The sequence below is a fragment of the Anthonomus grandis genome, chromosome 12 (assembly GCF_022605725.1).
Source record: "Anthonomus grandis grandis chromosome 12, icAntGran1.3, whole genome shotgun sequence".
Taxonomy (NCBI): Eukaryota; Metazoa; Arthropoda; class Insecta; order Coleoptera; family Curculionidae; genus Anthonomus; species Anthonomus grandis.
In genome coordinates this window covers 1,136,802-1,145,659 of record NC_065557.1, presented here as the reverse complement: position 1 = coordinate 1,145,659, position 8,858 = coordinate 1,136,802, and positions in this window count along the sequence as shown.

The following is an 8,858-nucleotide window of genomic DNA, read 5'->3' as shown; positions in this document are numbered from 1 at the left end:
ATTTGTCTTCAAACGCATGATCATTTGTTCTATCTGTTTTAGGACCATTTTTTTTGATAATCAATATTCCACTGAATATTATGCTTTTTGTTTCATGAGAATATTCTTAATAGTTTCTTAGATATTGGATTTTGAAGTGAGTCGCTCATTCTTTCTTCTCGGACTCCAACACTCTTATTTGGGATAATGGTTTATACCTATAGCAATATTTGTCAAGAATATTTCAGTGAATACTATGCTTTTTATTTCGTAAGAATATTTCCAATAATCTTCTAGATGATGGATTTTGAAATAGTCAAGAGCTTATTCATATGTCCTTGGACTCCACTACTAAAAAAAATTGACATTTACCAAAATTTTACTTGATTTGGATTGTACCTTAAAAAATAATTGTTAAGAATATTCTGCTGAATATTATGTTTTTTATTCCATAAGAATATTCCCACTAGTTTCTTAGATATTGGACTTTGAAGTGAATGGTAACCTTGAAAATCATAGACTGTCCTTGGACTCCACGACTTAAAATAGCCGATATTTTCAAAACTTTTATTTGGAACGGGTTATACCTCGAGCAATATTTCTAAAGAATATCCCACCGAATATTCCACAAGAATATTCTCATTATTAAATTAAATATTGGACCTTGAAGATTAAAGCTTGTCCTCGGACTCCATTACTAAAAACGACCAATTTCTTTAAAACGTTTACTCAAATAATTTTTAACTGTAATATTCATTTTTTGAGAATATTCTTCTGAATATTATGCTTTTTGTTTCACATGAATATTCCCTTTGAGTAATTAGATAATTAATTTCAAAAGGAACGGTCACTTTGAAGAGCAAACGTTGTCCTTGTACACTCCTGTCAAAAATGGCCAATATCTCTGAAATTTTTACTCGGATATATTTAAACCCTAAATATCATTTTTCGAGAATATTCTTCTGAATATTATGCTCTTTGTTTCACAGGAATATTCCCATTGAGTAATTAGATAATTAATTTCAAATGGAGCGGTCACTTTGAAGAGCAAATGTTATCCTTGGACGTTTCTGTCAAAAATGACCAATATCTCTGAAAATTTTTCCCGGGAAATTTTGAACCCTGAATATCATTTTTCGAGAATATTCTTCTGAATATTATGATTTTTATTTCACAAGAATATTCCTATTAATTAATGAGATATTAAAGTTAAAAGTGAATGGTCACTTTGAAGAGCAAACATTACCCTTGGACATTACTGTGAAAAATGACTAATATCTCTGAAACTTTTACTCGGAAAATTTTGAACCTTGAATATCATTTTTCGAGAATATTCCTCTGAATATCATGCTCTTTGTTTCACACGAATATTCCCATTGAGTAATTAGATAATTAATTTCAAAGGGAGCGGTCACTTTGAAGAGCAAACGTTGTCCTTGGACACTCCTGTAAAAAATGACCAATATCTCTGAAATTTTTACTCGAACAATTTTGAACCCTAAATATCATTTTTCGAGAATATTCTTCTGAATATTATGCTCTTTGTTTCACAGGAATATTCCCATTGAGTAATTAGATAATTAATTTCAAATGGAGCGGTCACTTTGAAGAGCAAATGTTGTCCTTGGACACTCCTGTCAAAAATGACCAATATCTCTAAAATTTTTACTTGGACATATTTGAACCCTAAATATTATTTTTCAAAAATATTCTTCTGAATATTATGCTCTTTGTTTCACAGGAATATTCCCATTAAGTAATTAGATAATTAATTTCAAATGGAGCGGTCACTTTGAAGAGCAAATGTTGTCCTTGGACACTCCTGTCAAAAATGACCAATATCTCTAAAATTTTTACTTGGACATATTTGAACCCTAAATATTATTTTTCAAAAATATTCTTCTGAATATTATGCTCTTTGTTTCACAGGAATATTCCCATTAAGTAATTAGATAATTAATTTCAAATGGAGCGGTCACTTTGAAGAGCAAATGTTGTCCTTGGACACTCCTGTCAAAAATGACCAATATCTCTGAAATTTTTACTCGGACATATTTGAACCCTAAATATCATTTTTCGAGAATATTCTTCTGAATATTATGCTCTTTGTTTCACAGGAATATTCCCATTGAGTAAATAGATAATTAATTTCAAATGGAGCGGTCACTTTGAAGAGCAAATGTTATCCTTGGACGTTTCTGTCAAAAATGACCAATATCTCTGAAAATTTTACCCGGGAAATTTTGAACCCTGAATATCATTTTTCGAGAATATTCTTCTGAATATTACGATTTTTATTTCACAAGAATATTCCTATTAATTAATGAGATATTAAAGTTAAAAGTGAATGGTCACTTTGAAGAGCAAACATTACCCTTGGACATTACTGTGAAAAATGACTAATATCTCTGAAACTTTTACTCGGACAATTTTGAACCTTGAATATCATTTTTCGAGAATATTCCTCTAAATATCATGCTCTTTGTTTCACACGAATATTCCCAATGGGTAATTAGATAATTAATTTCAAAGGGAGCGGTCACTTTGAAGAGCAAATGTTGTCCTTGGACACTTGTGTCAAAAATGACCAATATCTCTGATATTTTTACTCGGACAATTTTTTACCTTGAATACCATTCTTTAAGAATACTCTTCTCAATATTACGATTTTTATTTCACAAGAATATTCCTATTAAATATTAAAGTGAATGGTCACTTTGAAGAACAAACATTACCCTTCTGGACATCTGTGAAAAATTACTAATATCTCTGCAACTTTTACTCGAACTGTTTTGAATCTTGAATATCATTTTTCGAGAATATTCCTCTGAATATCATGCTCTTTGTTTCACACGAATATTCCCAATGGGTAATTAGATAATTAATTTCAAAGGGAGCGGTCACTTTGAAAAGCAAACGTTGTCCTTGGACACTCCTGTAAAAAATGACCAATATCTCTGAAATTTTTACTCGGACATATTTGAACCCTAAATATCATTTTTCGAGAATATCCTTCGGAATATTATGCTTTTTATTTCACGTGAATATTCCTATTGATTAATGAGATATTAAGCTTTAAAGTAAGTGGTAACTTTGTAAAACTAACATGCCTGGATACTAATGTCAAAAATGTCAAAAATCTCTGAAATTTATGCTCACTCAATTTTGAATCGTGAATATAATTTTTCTAGAATATTCTTCTGAATATTTTGCTTTTTATTACATACAAATATTCACATTAATAAATTAAATATTGGACTTTGAAGTATGTAGTAGCCGTGAAGAGCATACGTTGTTTCCGGACTCCACTACTAAAATAATCAATATTTCCAAGAATTTTAATTGGAACGGTTTATACTTTAAACAATATTTCTAAAGAATATTCCGTTAAATGCTATGCTTTTTATTCCATGAATATATTCCCATTAGTTTTTATGATATTGGACTTTGAAGTGAGTCAACATCTTAAAGCCCATACTTTGTCCTCGGACACCACTACTAAAAAGAATCGATGTTTCTCAAAATATTATTTGAAACGGATTATACCTCAAGCAATAATTCCAAAGAATATTGCACCGGATATTATGATTTTTGTTTCAAAAGAATATTCCCAATAGTTTGTGAGATATTGGAGTTTAAACTGAGTGGTCACTTTGAAGATCATACATTGCCCTCGGACTCCGCTACTTAAAATTGTCGACAGTTCCAAAACTTTTACTTGGAATGGTTTTCACCTTAAACATTATTCGTCAAGAACATTCCACTAAATTATATGGTTTTTGTTTCATGAGAATATTCTCAATGGTTTCTTAGATATTGGACTTTGAAGTGAGTGGTCACCTTGAAAACCAAACATTAGCCTTGGATAATTGGAATTGGTGCTTCATGCTCTTTATAAGCTAAAAAATAAATAACTTCAATGCCTGGACGAATTAAAATTATTCTTCCAGGCAATTGAACTAAAGTCTGATGCTCTCTATAAGTTGAACACATTTAAATACCAGGAATACATTTTTTTCTGGAAATAGTGAAAAGTAAAACGTTCTTCCAGGCAGCTGAATCCCAATGCTCTCTTTCAGCTAAATGCACTCAATTGCTTGGAATAAAAATCTCTATAATTTATTCCCTGGAAAAAGTAAGGAATTCTTCCAGGCAGTTGGATTAAAGTACATTCAACAGTCTGGAATAAATTTCAAAAAATTCAAGATTATTGGTGCCTCATGCTTTCTATAAGGTAAAAACTGAATCATGAGTGAATATTATTTGTGCAGAATATTCTTTTGAATATCATGATTTTGTTTCACAAGAATATTCCCATTAATAAATTAGATATTGTACTTTGAAATGTGAGGACACCTTGAAGAACATACATAACTTGTCCTCGAACTCCACTACTAAAATGATCAATATCTCTGAAACTTTTACTCGGACAATTTTGAACCGTGAATATCATTTTTCGAGAATATTCTGTTGAATATTCTGATTTTGGTCTTAAAAGAATATTCTCATTAATAAAATAGATATTGAACTCTCGAGGTTACCTTGAAAATAACTAACTATATAAGTACTAAAATAATCTATATCTGTGAAACTATAACTTCGACATTTTTAAATCTTAAGCATTATTTTTCGAGAATGTTCCTCTGAATATCATACTCTTTGTTTCACACGAATATTCCCATTGGGTAATTAGATAATTAATTTCAAAGGAAGCGGTCACTTTGAAGAGCAAACGTTGTTCTTTGACACTCCTGTCAAAAAATGACCAATATCTCTGAAACTTTTACTCGGACAATTTTGAACTCTGAATATCATTTTTAGAGAATATTCTGTTGAATATTCTGATTTTTGTCTCAAAAGAATATTCTCATTAATAAAATAGATATTGAACTCTCGAGGTCACCTTGAAGAAAACTATGTAACTACTAAAATAATTAATATCTGTGAAACTATAACTTGGACATTTTAAAATCTTAAGCATTATTTTTCGAGAATGTTCCTCTGAATATCATGCTCTTTGTTTCACATGAATATTCCCATTAAGTAATTAGATAATTAATTTCAAAGGGAGCGATCACCTTGAAGAGCATACGTTGTCCTTGAACACTCCTGTCAAAAAATGACCAATATCTCTGAAATTTTTACTCGGACAATTTTGAACCCTGAATATCATTTTTCGAGAATATTCTTCTGAATATTATGCTATTTATTTCACAAGAATATTCCTATTAATTAAGGAGATATTAAACTTTAAAGTGAGTGGTCACCCTGAAGACCAATCATTATCCTTGGACACTACTATAATAAATGACCAATATCTCGAAAATTTTTATTCGGACAATTTTGAACCTTGCATATCATTTTTCGAGAATATTCTGCTGAATATTCTGGTTTTTATCTCAAAAGAATATTCTCATTAATAAAATAGATATTGAATTCTCGAGGTTACCTTGAAGATAACTATATAACTACTAAAATAATTAATATCTGTGAAACTACAACTTGGACATTTTTAAATCTTAAGCATTATTTTTCGAGAATGTTCCTCTGAATATCATGCTCTTTGTTTCACATGAATATTCCCACTAAATAATTAGATAATTAATTTCCAAGGGAGCGATCACCTTGAAGAGCAAACGTTGTCCTTGAATACTCCTGTCAAAAAATGACCAATATCTCTAAAATTTTTACTCGGACAATTTTGAACCGTGAATATCATTTTTCGAGAATATTCTTCCGAATATTATGCTTTTTATTTCACAAGAATATTCCCATTAATTAGAGAGATATTAAACTTTAAAATGAGTGGACACCTTGAAGAGCAAACATTGCCCTTGCACACTACTGTGAAAATGTCGAATATCTCTGAAATTTTTACTCGGACAATTTTGAACTGTGAATATCATTTTTCGAGAATATTCTTCTGAATATCATGCTTTTTATTTCACAAGAATATTTCTATTAATTAATGAGATATTAAACTTTAAAGCGAGTGGTCACCTTGAAGAGCAAACATTTTTCTTGTACACTACTGTGAAAATGACTAATATCTCTGAAATTTTTACTCGAACAATTTTGAACCGTGAATATCATTTTTCAAGAATATTCTTCTGAATATCATGTTTTTTATTTCACGAGAATATTCCTATTAATTAATGAGATATTAAACTTTAAAGTGAGTGGTCACCTTGAACACCAATCATTATCCTTGGAGACTTCTATAAAAAATGACCAATATCTCGAAAACTTTTATTCGGACAATTTTGAATCTTGAATATCATTTTTCGAGAATATTCTGTTGAATATTCTGATTTTTGTCTCAAAAGAATATTCTCATTAATAAAATAGATATTGAACTCTCGAGGTCACCTTGAAGAAAACTATGTAACTACTAAAATAATTAATATCTGTGAAACTATAACTTGGACATTTTTAAATCTTAAGCATTATTTTTCGAGAATGTTCCTCTGAATATCATACTCTTTGTTTCACATAAATATTCCCATTGAGTAATTAGATAATTAATTTCAAAGGGAGCGATCACCTTGAAGAGCAAACGTTGTCCTTAAACACTCCTGTCAAAAAATGACCAATATCTCTAAAATTTTTACTCGGACAATTTTGAACCGTGAATATCATTTTTCGAGAATATTCTTCCGAATATTATGCTTTTTATTTCACAAGAATATTCCCATTAATTAGAGAGATATTAAACTTTAAAGTGAGTGGACACCTTGAAGAGCAAACATTGCCCTTGCACACTACTGTGAAAATGACGAATATCTCTGAAATTTTTACTCGGACAATTTTGAACTGTGAATATCATTTTTTGAGAATATTCTTCTGAATATCATGCTTTTTATTTCACAAGAATATTTCTATTAATTAATGAGATATTAAACTTTAAAGTGAGTGGTCACCCTGAAGATCAATCATTATTCTGGACACTACTATAAAAAATGACGAATATCTCGAAAATTTTTATTCGGACAATTTTGAACCGTGAATATCATTTTTCGAGAATATTCTGTTGAATATTCTGGTTTTTGTCTCAGAAGAATATTCTCACTAATAAAATAGATATTGAATTCTCGAGGTTACCTTGAAGATAACTATATAACTACTAAAATAATTTATATCTGGGAAACTATAACTTAAACATTTTTAAATCTTAGGCATTATTTTTCGAGAATGTTCCTCTGAATATCATGCTCTTTGTTTCACATGAATATTCCCACTAAATAATTAGATAATTAATTTCCAAGGGAGCGATCACCTTGAAGAGCAAACGTTGTCCTTGAATACTCCTGTCAAAAAATGACCAATATATCTGAAATTTTCACTCGGACAATTTTGAACCCTGAATATAATTTTTCGAGAATATTCTTCTGAATATAATGCTTTTTATTTCACAAGAATATTCCTATTAATTAAGGAGATATTAAACTTTAAAGTAAATGGTCACCCTGAAGACTGAAGACACTACTGTGAAAATGACCAATAGCTCGAAAACTTTTATTCGGACAATTTTGAACCTTGAATATCATTTTTCGAGAATATTCTGAATATTCTGGTTTTTGTCTCAGAAGAATATTCTGATTAATAAAATAGATATTGAACTTGAGGTTACCTTGAAGATAACTAACTATATAACTACTAAAATAATTAATATCTGTGAAACTATAACTTGGACATTTTAAGATCCCAAGCATTATTTTTAGAGAATATTCCTCTGAATATCATGCTTTTTGTTTCACATGAATATTCCCATTGAGTAATTAGATAATTAATTTCAAAGGGAGCAGTCACTTTGAAGAGCAAACGTTGTCCTTGGACACTCCTGTCAAAAAATGACCAATATCTCTGAAATTTTTACTCGGACATATTTGAACCCTAAATATCATTTTTCGAGAATATTCTTCTGAATATAATGCTTTTTATTTCACAAGAATATTCCTATTAATTAATGAGATATTAAACTTTAAAGTCAGTGGTCACCTTGAAGAGCGAACATTGCCCTTGCACATTACTGTGAAAATGACTAATATCTCTGAAATTTTTACTCGGATAATTTTGAACTGTGAATATCATTTTTCGAGAATATTCTTCTGAATATTATGCTTTTTATTTCACAAGAATATTCCCATTGAGTAATTAGATAATTAATTTCAAAGGGAGCAGTCACTTTGAAGAGCAAACTTTGTCCTTGGACACTCCTGTCAAAAAATGAGCAATATCTCTGAAATTTTTACTCGGACATATTTGAACCCTAAATATCATTTTTCGAGGATATTCTTCTGAATATTATGATTTTTATTTCACAAGAATATTTCTATTAATTAAGGAGATATTAAACTTTAAAGTGAGTGGTCACCTTGAAGAGCAAACATTTTTCTTGTACACTACTGTGAAAATGACCAATATCTCTGAAATTTTTAGTCGGATAATTTTGAAACCTGAATATCATTTTTCAAGAATATTCTTCTGAATATTATGCAATTTATTTTATAAGAATATTCCTATTGAATAATGAGTTATTCAATTCTAAAGTGAATGAAGAACATTATGTCATGGCTCTCAAGACATCCGTAGCAAAAGAGACCAATATCTCTAAAACTATTAAATGGACAATTTTGCACCAAAAGCAACATTTTTAGAGAATATTCTTCTAAATATCTTGGCGGCTATTTTACAAGAATATTCTCGTTATTTCTATAATAGACTTATTAAAATGATTTGTATGGATCAAATGACGTAAACTGCTAATAATTTGCATTTAAAAAAAAAACTGATCCAATAAATAAATCTCGTATTTATAATGAACTAAGCGACTTTTTTAATTTATGCGTCGCCTTGAATGCAAACGATTACTCGGATTT